The sequence below is a fragment of the Cupressus sempervirens genome, chromosome 2 (genome assembly GCF_028749045.1).
Source record: "Cupressus sempervirens isolate cs-2001-9-10 chromosome 2, ASM2874904v1, whole genome shotgun sequence".
Lineage (NCBI taxonomy): Eukaryota > Viridiplantae > Streptophyta > Pinopsida > Cupressales > Cupressaceae > Cupressus > Cupressus sempervirens.
In genome coordinates, this window is record NC_143119.1 from 557,481,286 (window position 1) to 557,494,833 (window position 13,548).

Below are 13,548 nucleotides of genomic sequence, written 5' to 3' on the forward strand. Positions count from 1 at the left end.
TAAGGGTCAAAAAATGGTGCATACATGTGCAACTTGACAAGGTGCAAATGTGTGTATGACTACCTTAGGTTTCTTAGTTTGTGTGAGAAAGGTACACATTTGTACACCTTTCCATTTTTCCTTAGGTAAGTTTTAGGTTTTTTTTAGTGCTTAAGGTTTTGTTGAATAAAGTTGCATATGTGCCACCTTTATGTGACTAACTTATGCTTTGTGTATAGGTTGGCAACAATTAGTGCACCTTTGAAGGTGTAGATGTGCACTTCATGGAAGCTAAAGGAAGATGAATGAAGGAAGGGAAGAGGGATCCCAGGCTTTTATAGGCCTAAGATGGTGTGCACCTTTTGGAGATGTGCACCAATGCATGAGCACAAGTGCGCATCTCCAAAGGGAGATAGGAGCACATTAGCATATCTATCATGCTTGTGCACCTTGGATAGGTTTGCATGTGTTCTAGGTGTACTATTGTGAACCTTATCATAGAAAGCTCACTTTTCCTTCAAAATTCTCAATTTCTAAGATCTAGGTTTTTTTAGTTAGAACTAGGGCTTGACTAGGACTCCAAGTAGAGTCCCAAAAAAGACTCAGACCTTAAACTAGGGGTCTAGGAAAACCAAAAAATTTACTAGGGGGTCTCCATTTCTAGGAGAAATGGGGTGTGCATAATGAAATGATAATAGTGCCAAATTCTTATTGGAGTTGAGGAAAGCCAACTCCAAAGATGCCCAAGATCACCTGCATGCGAGAACTTGTCAAAGAGAAGCCAAGGAGAGGAAGAGCATGGAGAAAAGAGAAAAACCTTAAATGGACATGAGAGACAACATATGCAAACACAAGAAAAATGTATTTACAATATGCACAATGATGTGATGTGTTGATAATACAATGAGAAAGAGCCCACTTATAAAGAGCTCATGGAAGCTTATAGAACAAGCTGGAAGGTGGTAGAAGATAAGCTTGACAACTCAGCACATATCCACAAAAGGTGAAACAAGCTAAAAGGGAACAAACTCCTGTGTTGTCAACAACTAACCACTACATGCATTAAATACAAAATATTAAATAAATGCATTTACCTAAGTAAGCTTAAGTAATAGAATAAATAATTAATAATTAATTAATTATTTATCTAACAATTCTAAAAATAGTTCTCTTAGCTTTTCATCATCAATGGAATCATCTAGATCTTCTAGAAACAAATTAGCACCCTAATTTTTATTTTATTTTCCTTCCTCTCTTGTTCAAACTTATTTTTCAATTCTGCCTTATTTTCAAACTTTTTTTGTGCCCTTCCAACATACAATTCCTTATCATCATTATAAAAAAATCCATTTAAACTATGAATAGCATTAGTTGCATTTTCAAAATTAACAAATCCAAAGCCTTTGGATTTTCCATCCACATCCCTCATAAAAACTACACTAGTGATGGGGCCGATTTACTAAAAATGTTTTGCAAGTCTTCATCTATAGTCATGTCAGACAATTTTTCACAAAAACATTGCTAAACTTGGAAGTACCCATTGATCCTCTTTCTTGTCATCTCACAAACAAGCCAACATAGACCCACTTGTCATTAAGAAACAAGCCATTCAATTTTTCAATGGCACTCTATGCTACCTCTTTTTTCTCATACTGGACAAAACCATAACCTTGGAATGGTCATTGTACATATTTAATTTTGAGTTAAATATCATAACAGTCACCTAGAGGAAGAATTCCAAAGGCATCTCCATAGGTATTATAAACAAGACTCAGCGATAATTTATAATTTCTCACATTGAATAACATGTATGACTCTTCTGTAAGTATTTGGAATTTTAGTTATTATTGAAGCATGTAAAAAAAATTCATAAAATTAAAATTGCAACAAATAAGCTAAAATTCACTACTATACATCTTGTCACTAAAATATGTATACAACCACTACAAAATTAACCCCCATAGCTAACTCAAGAAAATTGTCTCATTACTAAAAAGTAACCATATCAATATTTAATAAAAATATTTTCAATTTTTCTACTAACAAATTTTATTTTCCATTGTTGCTTGAATAGGATCGATAGTCCAATAGATGGGACCCTGCTCCAAAACCCAAATTTCAAAATCAATGACAAATTTAAAATAATTATGCATAGAAAACTAGGGAAAATTAGATTCCCCAAATTTGATAATATATGATTATTTCTTGTATTTCAAGCTACAACTCATAGGCCTACTATATATAACATAACCATGCATTCTAAATGTACTATCAGAGTTGCAAGGTTTGCATCCACTCTCAAATAATATCTTAACTAACATATTAAGGCATGCTAAATATGTTCTCAAAGATCTAGGGCTTAATTTTCTATCAACCAATATCTTAAGTATAGTATGGCAAGTGTGAAATGTCAAAATGCATAAAAAAATGTTTCCTTTAATTACCAATGTCTCAAAATACACATAAGACTTATAGACTTAGATTTTGTAAAAAATAAAAAAAAATAAAAAATTAACCTCATTATATGAGGAACAACAAACGAGAGCATTTCAACTAGTTAAAGGCATCTTGAAAGTCTTTTCAAAGGTTGAGGATTTGATTCACCTATCAAGCAATATCTTTATTTAATCTTTGGGTCTTATGATGTGTGTTATCAAAGGTATATAGTTTAATTCTTCCCTCCCAAAAAAAACACTAACTAGAGTTTTGAAGTTTTCTATGTAGTATAGTCTATTTATGAGATGTTTGAAAGAACCTACATAGAGAAAATATTATTTAAATATAAGTTGTTTCCTGGAGTTCAATATTTATTTGTTTGGTGCTTGTCAATAGCCCCTCTTCCCTATAGTATAGCAGAACATGTCATGGGAAGGATCTTGATATATTTTTACTATTAAAGAGACAAGCTCCCTCTTAATTTAAAAGTTTGATACATTTGGTGGTTGTTGTTGTAGGTTCTATGCTTTGTAGTCAACTATTTCTAGTAAATACATATGCATTACTTCTTCAATAGATAGAACTTTTTAAAAAATCATTAACCAATAAACAATAATTCTTTCAAGACTTTCAATTGATAAATGGATAAAAAGGAAGATCAGTAATATCAACAAATTAAAGATCACATTCTTATCAAATACATACATATATTCAGTTTACTTCCAAAAAATATAATTAATGGTGTTTATATTAATATTGAGCCTATTTTGAAACATTTGATACACACAAAGGGGAGAAATAATATTAACAAAATACAACCTTATCATTCACCATATTGAGTATTAGTGAAGTCAGGTTTGAATCTTCAGGCATATAAGTGATCATATGCTTATTCAACAATCCTATTTCCAAAGAAAGCTATATAGTTCTTTAAAAAAATAACCAAGCAAATCTAAAACTACTCAAGCAAACTTATAACCAAACTATTTTAGAAAATTACCATGGACAGTTTGGTGAATATTTATGAAATTATTAGTAGAGACACTACATGCACTAAGTATTCATCCCTCACAAGAGTTTCCCTGTTAAGGTATAGATTCTCTCCACAATCTAATTCCTTCTAGCATGTCGAAATTGGCATGATTTTCCTTAGCCATACTACAATCATGGTGTAGATTAGCATAGATACAGAAGATCAAAATGAGATGTAATAAGGTCTTTTTTATTATTTAGTTGATATTTGTAGCCATTTGGGATCATATTATAAGGTTAATAAACCAAAATTATATTGTAATGACCAATAGGTAAAAATGGTCAAAGGAGTCAAATACAAAGGGAAATACTATTTTGGGTCATTTAATGCTATTTGTGGCACATTGGACATAATATATGACTCATTTTGTGGTTAGATCAATTAGATCTCAAAAGTTATAAAAATTTACAAATTTGTTTGACAACTTTTGCAACTTTTGCATTAAAAGTTGTCAAATGTGTTTAAACTAGTTAACCTCCTTAGATTTAGTTGAATGGTATTTATATACCCTCTTTTTGTTGAGGCATTGGAAAAGTCAATGGAATAGAATGTGGAAATTTAGTAAAAGAATGATTCTCAATCATTTTCCTATGAGTTTTTGTTGCTTAATAGATTTTTTATCATGGTAATTGATTAGTTTGAATTTGGAATCTATGGAATGGTAAATTGTAAAGTTTCTTCTTTCATTTGAATCCATTTTTTATGTTTGTCCTTGGATCATGATGAGAGTTCAAGTGAGTCTTCTCAAAACTTCTTGTAAAACCTCATATACTTAGGTAATTAAAAGGGTTCAATAGTAAATCTAATTTTAGCTAATGCAAAAACCTAGTTCTTATATATTTTTAAAAGTAGATACAATAAGCTCTAAAAATGGGATTGATTTGGCATTGAATAGTTTGGTCTTGTGTAATATTTTCAATTCTTGTACATGCTTTTCCTATTAAATTATGTCTTTGTATAATGTATGGCATTGTTCTTACATTTTTTGATGTTTGGAAAGGATTATTATTGTCTTGGAATGTTCAAATAGGGTAAATCAAATGTGTTAATTTTCATAACATCTATAGGAAATAGGTTTATGAAGGATTAAAGCCTTGATTTCAAGTGTTCTCATTGTACCTCTCATAATGATGGTGGTCATTGTAAATGATAGGCATTTGTTTAGTTGAATTGTTTCTTGGAAAATGTTTACTAGTGGAGGTATCATGGATCTTTATTGATTTCATGCCCTTCCAACCAAGGGACAAAGGTTCCATGGTGCCCTTCTTAAGACTATTATGAATAGGACTATGATAGTAAATATACAACAACATTATGGTTTTGATCAAGGTAATTCCTCTAATCACTGAACAAATTGTGTGTGTAAACAAGAGAGTTCTTGGGATACCTTATTGGAAGGTACGTGAAAAATATCTTTGTTTGGGTAAGCATTTTTTTGCAAGAAAATTATCAAAATTCTAATGATAATGAAGGGAATTATCTATATCTAACATCTTGATCATCATCACTTGTTAGGTAGTGAATCAGTGTTTTATGGAAAAAATAATGTTGTTGGATACAATTGATTAATTGTGTATTTTCTTTGATGTTACACAAATGTTATATCCTTACTAGATAGTAGGTTCCAATCTCACTCAGGCATTGAGGTCAATTCTTTGTGTCTACCATTCTTGAGTTTTCCTATTTTGGAAGGCAGTGTCTACTGAATTCACTCAAGCATTAATGGAAAGTTTGCAAAAGATGAGTGTTAACTGAGCTCAGTTAGTTAATAAAGAAAAGTTGGATGGAACCAGTGTTAATCAAGCCCACTTGGTTACCAAAGTAACTTTGGTAGTGTGCAGTGTTGACTAAACTTCACTTGGGTAACATAGGAAAATTGTTTTTGAGTTAGTGTCAACTAAGCAAGGTTAGCTAATGAAGGATTTTCTTGTTTTAGCATATTAAGTTCAATTGATTTATCTATTGGTTCTAGCTAATTGAGAAGATGAATATTAATTTTTCTAATTTGTATTGTAGTTGAATTGACAGTATGAAAGATATAAGTATAAGGTCAAGTTGAGTTTAGAAGTGTCTCTAAGAATATGGAAGATTTGATGATGCTAAGAAGAAGTGAATCAGAAGGATAAGAAGAATATCCTTGTGGAGTAAAAAAAGATATATTCAATCAGGAACGAATAAGTATAAGCCATAATTGAGATCTATAATCATCAATTCAATTGCATTCAAATCAAGTCATATCATTTTTACTCTCTAACCATTGTAGTAGTGATCTAAATCTCTTAATAGAGTTAGCTTAATAGTTATTTGTAAATCCTCTAACAAGGTGGCATTTCTATTGAATTGTCTAAAGACCTCTAACAAGGCCACTCCTAATAGGGTGATTAAATCCTCTAACAGGGTCACACCTAGCAGTGTATTTTGTAACCTTTAACAAGGTTGGCTCCTAATAGGGCTCACTTCAAAAGAGTGAAAAATAGTAACTAGTTGCAATTGGTGGTTTTTCTCAAATTGGGTTTCCACATTAAATCTTGGTGTCAAATGTGTTCATGCTATTTTCTTTTATATGTTAGAAACTAAGTCAAAATAATAGTAATCACAGATAACATCTTAATATTTTCATGTTAAGCATTTTTTGAGTAATTACAGTATTTACCAAGTTACAACATTTTATATGTATTTGTCAAGCATCAGTAGTTATCAATTTTCAGAGTTTATTTTGTATTGACATCTAAGGGACTTGGGATTTATTTTCATAGTAACTAATTCACCCCTTCCCTCTTAGTTACTCCTCTTATATTTCCAAAAATTGGTATCAAATAATTTTGGTGCTTGTAGAGAAGGTTTCAAGGACTTAAGCTAAAGATCAGGATGTCTTACAGAAGAGAGATTTCTAGGTTGAACAGAGACAACTTTGTAGCATGGCAAGGACTTATAAGGTTACATCTAGTAGCCATCAATGATTTAGGTTTTAAGTATCTTGATGTTTAATACAAGACTCCTACTAGAACATTATTAGTTGAAGACATTGCTGAAAAGAAAAATCATAATATCATGATGATTGATATTGCATTTTCTCTTAGTTATGCTAAATTTGATGAAGTAAAAAACTATAAAATAGTGCATGAAATGTGGACCAAACTAGAAGACATCGATGGAGGAGATGAAAATGTAAGAAGAGCTAAAGTAGAAAGTCTTAGAGGTCAATTTGATTAGATGAAAATGAGAGAAGATGAAAATATAGCAAAATATGTGAAAAGAAAAGTAAGTGTGAGCGCAATGAAAGCATCTAGAGGAGGAATTGATGATAAAATAGTTGTAAGCAAGGTACTCAAAACCCTTCTTCCTATTTATGAAATTAGAGTATTTTCTATTCAAGAGATGAGATGTGATCCAAATAACAAGATAACTTTGGATGCTTTAGTTGGAAGATTGACAACTTTTGAGTTGGATAACTATGATAACTATATTCCTAATTCTAAAAACATTGAGTTTGCACTTGAAGCCAAACTCTCACTCAAAGAAAAGGGCAAGAAATCAAAGTCCAATCAATCAAGAAGTGAAGAAGAGACAAAAGAGAATTCTAACAGTGATCTTGAAATTTTTGAAGCCCTACTTGCAAGAAAATATTCCAAAGGTAGAGGAAAATACAAAGGTAAGGTTCCTCTAATCTACTTTTCTTGTGAAGAAGTTGGTCACATTGCTGCTAGGTGCCCAAATAGAGAAGATAAAGATGAAAAGTAAAGTAAAAAGCACAAAGGCAAGAAGGATTTCAAGAACTACAAAAACTACAAGGACAAAGGTAAGAAATCTTGTTTTATGGCTAAAGATTCTAATAACAATGAAGATGAAATGGTTTATATTAATGTAAAAGGTGAATTAGATGATGAAGGAGATAAGATGGCATTTATCTCTCATGTTAGAAAAATTGATACATGGATCATTGACAGTGGTTGTTCACATCATATCACTAGAGATAAAACAAAATTTGAGCACATGGAATATTATGATGGTGGTAGTGTAGGATTTGGAAACAATGAAACTTGTAACATAAAAGGAAGAGGATGTATATTTCTTTGACTAATAAACATGTATGTGATAATACTTATTGGGTTGAAGGATTAAAGCATAATCTACTAAGTGTGGCATAGTTGAACAACATTGGATTCAAGATAAAATTCATGGATGAAAAGGCCAAACTACTAGATGCAAAAGGTAATCTAGTTGGATCTAGAAAGTAAACAAAAGGTAATCGATTTTATCTTGATCTCAATGAAATTTCATGTTTTATTGCTCAAGTAGAAGAAATTTGGTTATGGCACAAAATATTATGTCATATAAACTTTGATAATTTGGTTAAGATAAGAAAACATAGAAGAGTAAGAGGTATTCTTGGTTTGAAGAAACTTGATATGGTTTATGCAAGAACTACCAAATTGGTAAGATGAAAAAGACTAGTTTGAAAAGAAAAAGCTATCATTCTAAAGAAGTCTTAGAACTTGTAAATAAAGACTTATGTGGACCTATTGGAATAGAGAGTTATAGTGGAGAAAAATGTTATTCTCTTTGTTGGTTATTATTCTAGAAAGATGACTATAATATATCTAAAAGAAAAATTAGAAGCCTTTCAAAAATTCAAGTGGTATTTGGCTAGAGTAGAAAAAGAAACTAGAAAAAGATTGAAATGTTTGAGATCAGACAAAGGTGGCAAATTCATCTCCAATGAATTCAATGAATTCTACATTGAAAGAAGAATTAAAAGAAAAGTATCAACCCCTGGTATGCCTTAGCATAATGGTATAGCTAAAAGAAGGAACAAATCCATCATAGATTGTGCAAAAACATTGATGATAGAAAACAATGTTGCAATCAAATATTAGAAGGAAGAAATTAGCACTTCAGTTCATACCTTGAACAAAGTACAGTTGAACAAAGATTCAAATCAAACCCCTTTTCAACTATGGTATGGCTACAAACCTAATGTAAGTTACTTGAAAGTATTTGGTAGAAAATGTTATATCTTAAAAGAATCTAGAAAAGGAAAATTTGATGTCAAAGGTGATGAAGACATATTCCTAAGATACTCTTGTAGAAGTAAAGCATAAAAATGTCTAAATTTGTCTATTCATAAAATCATAGAAAGTGCACATGTCATAATTGATGAATTTGCAAAAAAGTGTGATGAAGTAAGCAACAACAAACTAGAGGATTATAGAAGATTTATTTACTATGTACCTAATACCCTATCAAATCTATCTAAAGGAAAGGAGGCTTCACCTCCTAAGTCCCCAAAATCTCCAATAGCTATTGAGTAGCAAATATTTAAACCCGAGTCAAAGTCTGAAGGACCCAAGTCATAATCAAAGGCTATTGAGCTAGAGAAAATTGAGCCTGATGGACCTAAGTCACAAATAGTAGGACCCAAGCTTGATACTGAAATTCATGATGAAAATATTGAAGTTCATTTCAAATCTAAAGAACCTATGTTAGCATGATATGTCAAAAGGCATCATGCACCTAATCACATCATTAGAGACAAATCAGATGGAACAATGACATGAAACAAATAGAAAGGTACATGTTTACTTGCTAAATTTGAACCTAGAAATGTTAAAGATGCATTGGAAAATGAAATTTGGATTGAAGAAATGAATGAGGAGATAGAAAAAATAGAGGAGAAAAAAACTTGGACTCTTATTCTCAGACCCAAGGATAAAAATGTAATTGGTACAAAGTGGGTGTTTTGAAACAAACTAAATGAAGATAGAAAAGTTTCTAGAAATAAAGCAAGATTGGTGTGTAAAGGTTATTCTCAAGAAGAAGGTATTGATTATGGTGAAACTTTTTCTCCTATTGCAATATTAGGTGTTAGAACATTAATATAATATGTAGCACAGAGAGGATTAAAAGTATATCAGATGGATGTTAAATCTACATTCTTGAATGGAATTCTTGATAAGGAAGTCTACATTGAACAACCGAAAGGTATTGTAGATCTTAGAAAAAGAGACATGGTATGAAAATTACACAAGGCATTATATGGTCTCAAGCAAGCTCCTAGAGCTTAGTATGAAAGACTACATAACTATTTGGTACATATTGGTTTTCAAAGAACAAATGATAACAATAGCCTATATATCAAAGAAAGACCAGACAAGAAGATTGTGTTGGCTAAAATATTTGTTGATGATACTTTATTCACAGGAAATGATGACTTGTGCAAGGCATTTTTAAAATAAATGAGCAAATAATTTGAAATGTCTATGTTTGGTGAGATAAAATTCTTTTTTGGATTGTAGATTCAATAGAAGAAAAATGGTATATATGTTACTCAATCTAAGTACATCAAGGAAATACTAAAGAAATTTGGAATGAAAGATTCAAGACCAATTGAAATCCCTATGTCTACTCGACATAAGCTTTCCAAGAATGATGATTTCAAAGAGGTAGATCAGACCACATATAGATCAATGATTGAAAAATTATAGCATGTAGTACATACAAGGCTCGACATTACATTAGCATTTGGTATGGTGGCAAGATTCTCAGCAAATCCCAAAGAAAATCACATGATGGAAATCAAGAGAATCATGAGATATCTAAAAGGTACTGAAGACTATGGCTTATGGTATAAAATAGGAGGAAATGTGGACTTAACTTGGTATTTGCTAATGTTGATTAGGCAAGAAGTATTGATGATAGGAAGAGCACTAGTAGTGGAGTATTCTTTCTTGGCAAAATACTAGTGTCTTAGACAAGAAAGAAACAAAATTACATCCCTCAATCCATAATAGAGGTAGAATATCTAGCAGCAGTAGTTAATTGTTCTAACATTGTTTGGTTCAAACAACTGATGTCAAATATGGAGCTAGAGATCAAGGATCTAGTAGTCATATACTGTGATTGTAATTAACTAAAAATGGTCATCTAGACTATGAGCCCCCTTTCTAGCATTTTTCCATAATTTATCTAATGGTTATTTTTTATCAAATCCTCAAAGTCTATTTATTCAATTATAACCTATGGTATGACCACTTTATCCCAAGTTCATATTTAATTAAAAGAACATTTCCCCCTTTAATAAAAAAAAATTTCCCACTCATCTCTTATCCTAAGTGTGCACACATAAAGCATTATTCTTGTTTTACAAAAAAAAAAGGTATTTTTGTCTACACATGAATGCACAATTTCCTATGTGAGAGGAATATTCTATTTTGTAAATAACTTTAATTCTCCTCTACACATTTCAAACTGTCTCAAAAGTCAACCATTAATTGTGATTGTTTGAGATGCTTGTGTACATGGATAACTCCCACTTTCAAACTCCACCCTTGATTACATTCATCTTTCCTCTTAATCTCTACCATATTTTTTTTTTTAAAAGGGAGGGCTCTCTCCTCATTTAAAAAATCTTAGTCTCTCATGCTATTGTTATGTTGTAGGTTTTATTGGTGATTTTGAAGACTTGGAACATTCTAGCATTTTTATATTTTAGCTTAGCTCTTATTCTACTTACATAATGGCATTACTTTTAGCTTAGTTTCATTTATGTTTTAGCTTAGTTCTCTTTGTTAGCTTGAATTTCATTTAGAATAGCTTGCATTTGCATTGTATTTTATTTTAGATTCTCAGATATTGGCACTCTTGCCTCTACTCTTTGAATCTCTTATTCTATGGTGCACCTTGCAAGGGTTGCATAGTTTGGTTCATTTGAGAGCCATCATCTCATAGCCTTTACATGTCATAGATAGAGAGCTATAATTTGTCTTTTGAGACTCTCTCTTCCATGGGTTCTCTCAAGAATAATGGTTTATTGAAGTGTGACACTTTTATGCACACATTTTTGGTGCCCACTATGGGGCTAGAACCAAGTTTTTAGCTCCATTTTCTTACTTGCATTTTGGTTACATTATCATTTCTAAATTTTTTATAGCATCTTCTTGGATCTAATCAAGTGGTTTTGTATGTTTCTTACTTTGATTTTAAGGCTAAGCCTTGTGCATATTTGTTTGAAGGCCAAAACCCTAGTTTCGAAAGATTTGAGCATATCTTCCAAACCACTTTGAGTTTGGATCTAAATTTGTTTTGTAGGTTGGGTATGCATCATAAATGTATCAAACTAATTTTCATATTGTTTTAAGTTTATTTGTGTTTGTTATGAATTTTTCTTTTTTTTCCATAAAAAATCATTTTTGGTCAAAAATCAATGATTTTTTTAGAAAACTCTACATGTTAGGAAAGGTCTTTGAATTCTAAAGGGGCTAAGTTCTGTATTTTGATTTTTTAACTCATATTAGGCCTCAAAAACATGATTTGATAAATCTATTAGATGTTTTGACAAAATAGGTCTGTAGGGCACAAATGAAAAGATTTTTTTGAATTTCTTGCATTTTTGGAAAGCCCTTTTATTTTTATGATGGGTATCTTCTTTTCATTTCTATTTTTGGATTTGAAATCATAGCCAAAAAAGTCCAATCTTGTTGACTAGGTCAAAAGCAAAGAGTAAAAATGAGAGCATTTGTGATTAGCTCATATTTTCTTTGCATACACTTGGTTGGAAGATAACTTGGATTTTGAAGCAACTAACCACTTTATGTTGTAGGTCTTACTTGGTTATTATTCCCTAACCTTGGTTTCTTTGCAGGTAGTTTCTCATTTCATTGCTAAAAATAATGCATGTTAAAGCTTCAAATACACAAGGGCTACTAACACTTGTTCGCAAGGGCTACCCAAAGCATAAAAACCAAACTTTCTTGTATTTTATTTATTCCATGTGTTGCATTGTACTAGTTTATTTCATTTTATAGGCACAGTAAACTGGTGATTGAGGTTCTTTGGTGATAGGACTATATGCTCTTCACCCTTGTGGTGAATCAAAAATCTTGACTCACCTTTGGATTTTGAGAACAATAGGATTGATTGAATATTCTTGGCATGTTTTGGAGAAGTAATCAAGATAGGAATCAGAAATCTTGACCCTTGAGAGTAGATCCAATCTATGATAGTTAGAATCCTTTAGAGGGCCTACTCTTGGACAACCTAAGAGGAATGACCCAAGTGGGGACAAGCTGATAACAAACTCTTCCATCCCACTATAAACTCAAGGATATTAAGGATACAAAACCTTAGTAGATATAGTATTTGTCTTTGCTTAGTGTGATCACTTATGAGATTTCAACCATGAGGACATGACTAGGAAAGAATGCCTTAGGTGCTTTTGTGATCATGAGGTCTATTACCCATCATAAGGTAGGGTGTCTCTTAATTGGGTGCAAGAGGAACATTATGAATGGAAGCCTTTTCTAAAAAGCCTAGGTTAGTAGCTACCCTATTTTCCTACTCAACTTCTTAGTACAAGGATCGATCCTATTGGACTACCTGGATCACCCTAAGATTTTACACTCACCATCTACATTCCCTTGGTTGTGCTTATGGAACTTCCATGAAAAAGCCAATATATCTTGTGGGAAACCACTTGGTGTGAGGTGAAGGAGCATCAAGCATAGGCTAAGTTGTTGAGTAATGAATCGTGACTTTTAGGTAGATATTGCTTGATGTGTTCTCAAATGTACTTGACCTGTGGAAATATTTTGAACATACACATGATGATAGTTATAAGGCTTTCTTTTAAGACCTCACATATTCTTGTATTATGCAAGGTTGCTTTATCCCTTGCTTGATTTTTTGAAGAGTACTCCATGTGTCACTATCTTACTTAGAAAGAAATTTCTTTTGAACATCAAACTTTCTATGCTATCAACTATTGTCAAATTTCATCAACCAAGTTAAAGCATCAAGTCTTAACATTTTTCTTGTCTTGCTTGCTAAGGGGAGTCTCAACATTTGATTTTTATTTTCTATGTCTCTAGTGCTTGAACATTCTTAAATTGACTCTTTGGTCTTAGTGCTCTTGGTCTTTCTATCTTCATGATCTATGTCTACTTGCTAGTTATCTTTTTGCTGAAATGGTTACCTTGATTTCTTGACTACACTCTTATGTTGGGAAATTTGTTCACTTGTCACCCTTCTTACTTTATCTACTTGGCTATTTGGATTCTTTCCTAGATCTTGAATTGAGTCATTAGTGTTGTAAGTTTCTTGGA

At 31.7% G+C, this 13,548-nt stretch overlaps 1 pseudogene; it reads right to left on the bottom strand.

Moving 5' to 3' along the window:
• Positions 1–1,118: 1,118 nt before the first annotated feature.
• Positions 1,119–13,548, bottom strand: part of LOC149573869 (polyadenylate-binding protein 2 pseudogene) — a 90,833-nt pseudogene continuing 78,403 nt past the window's right edge.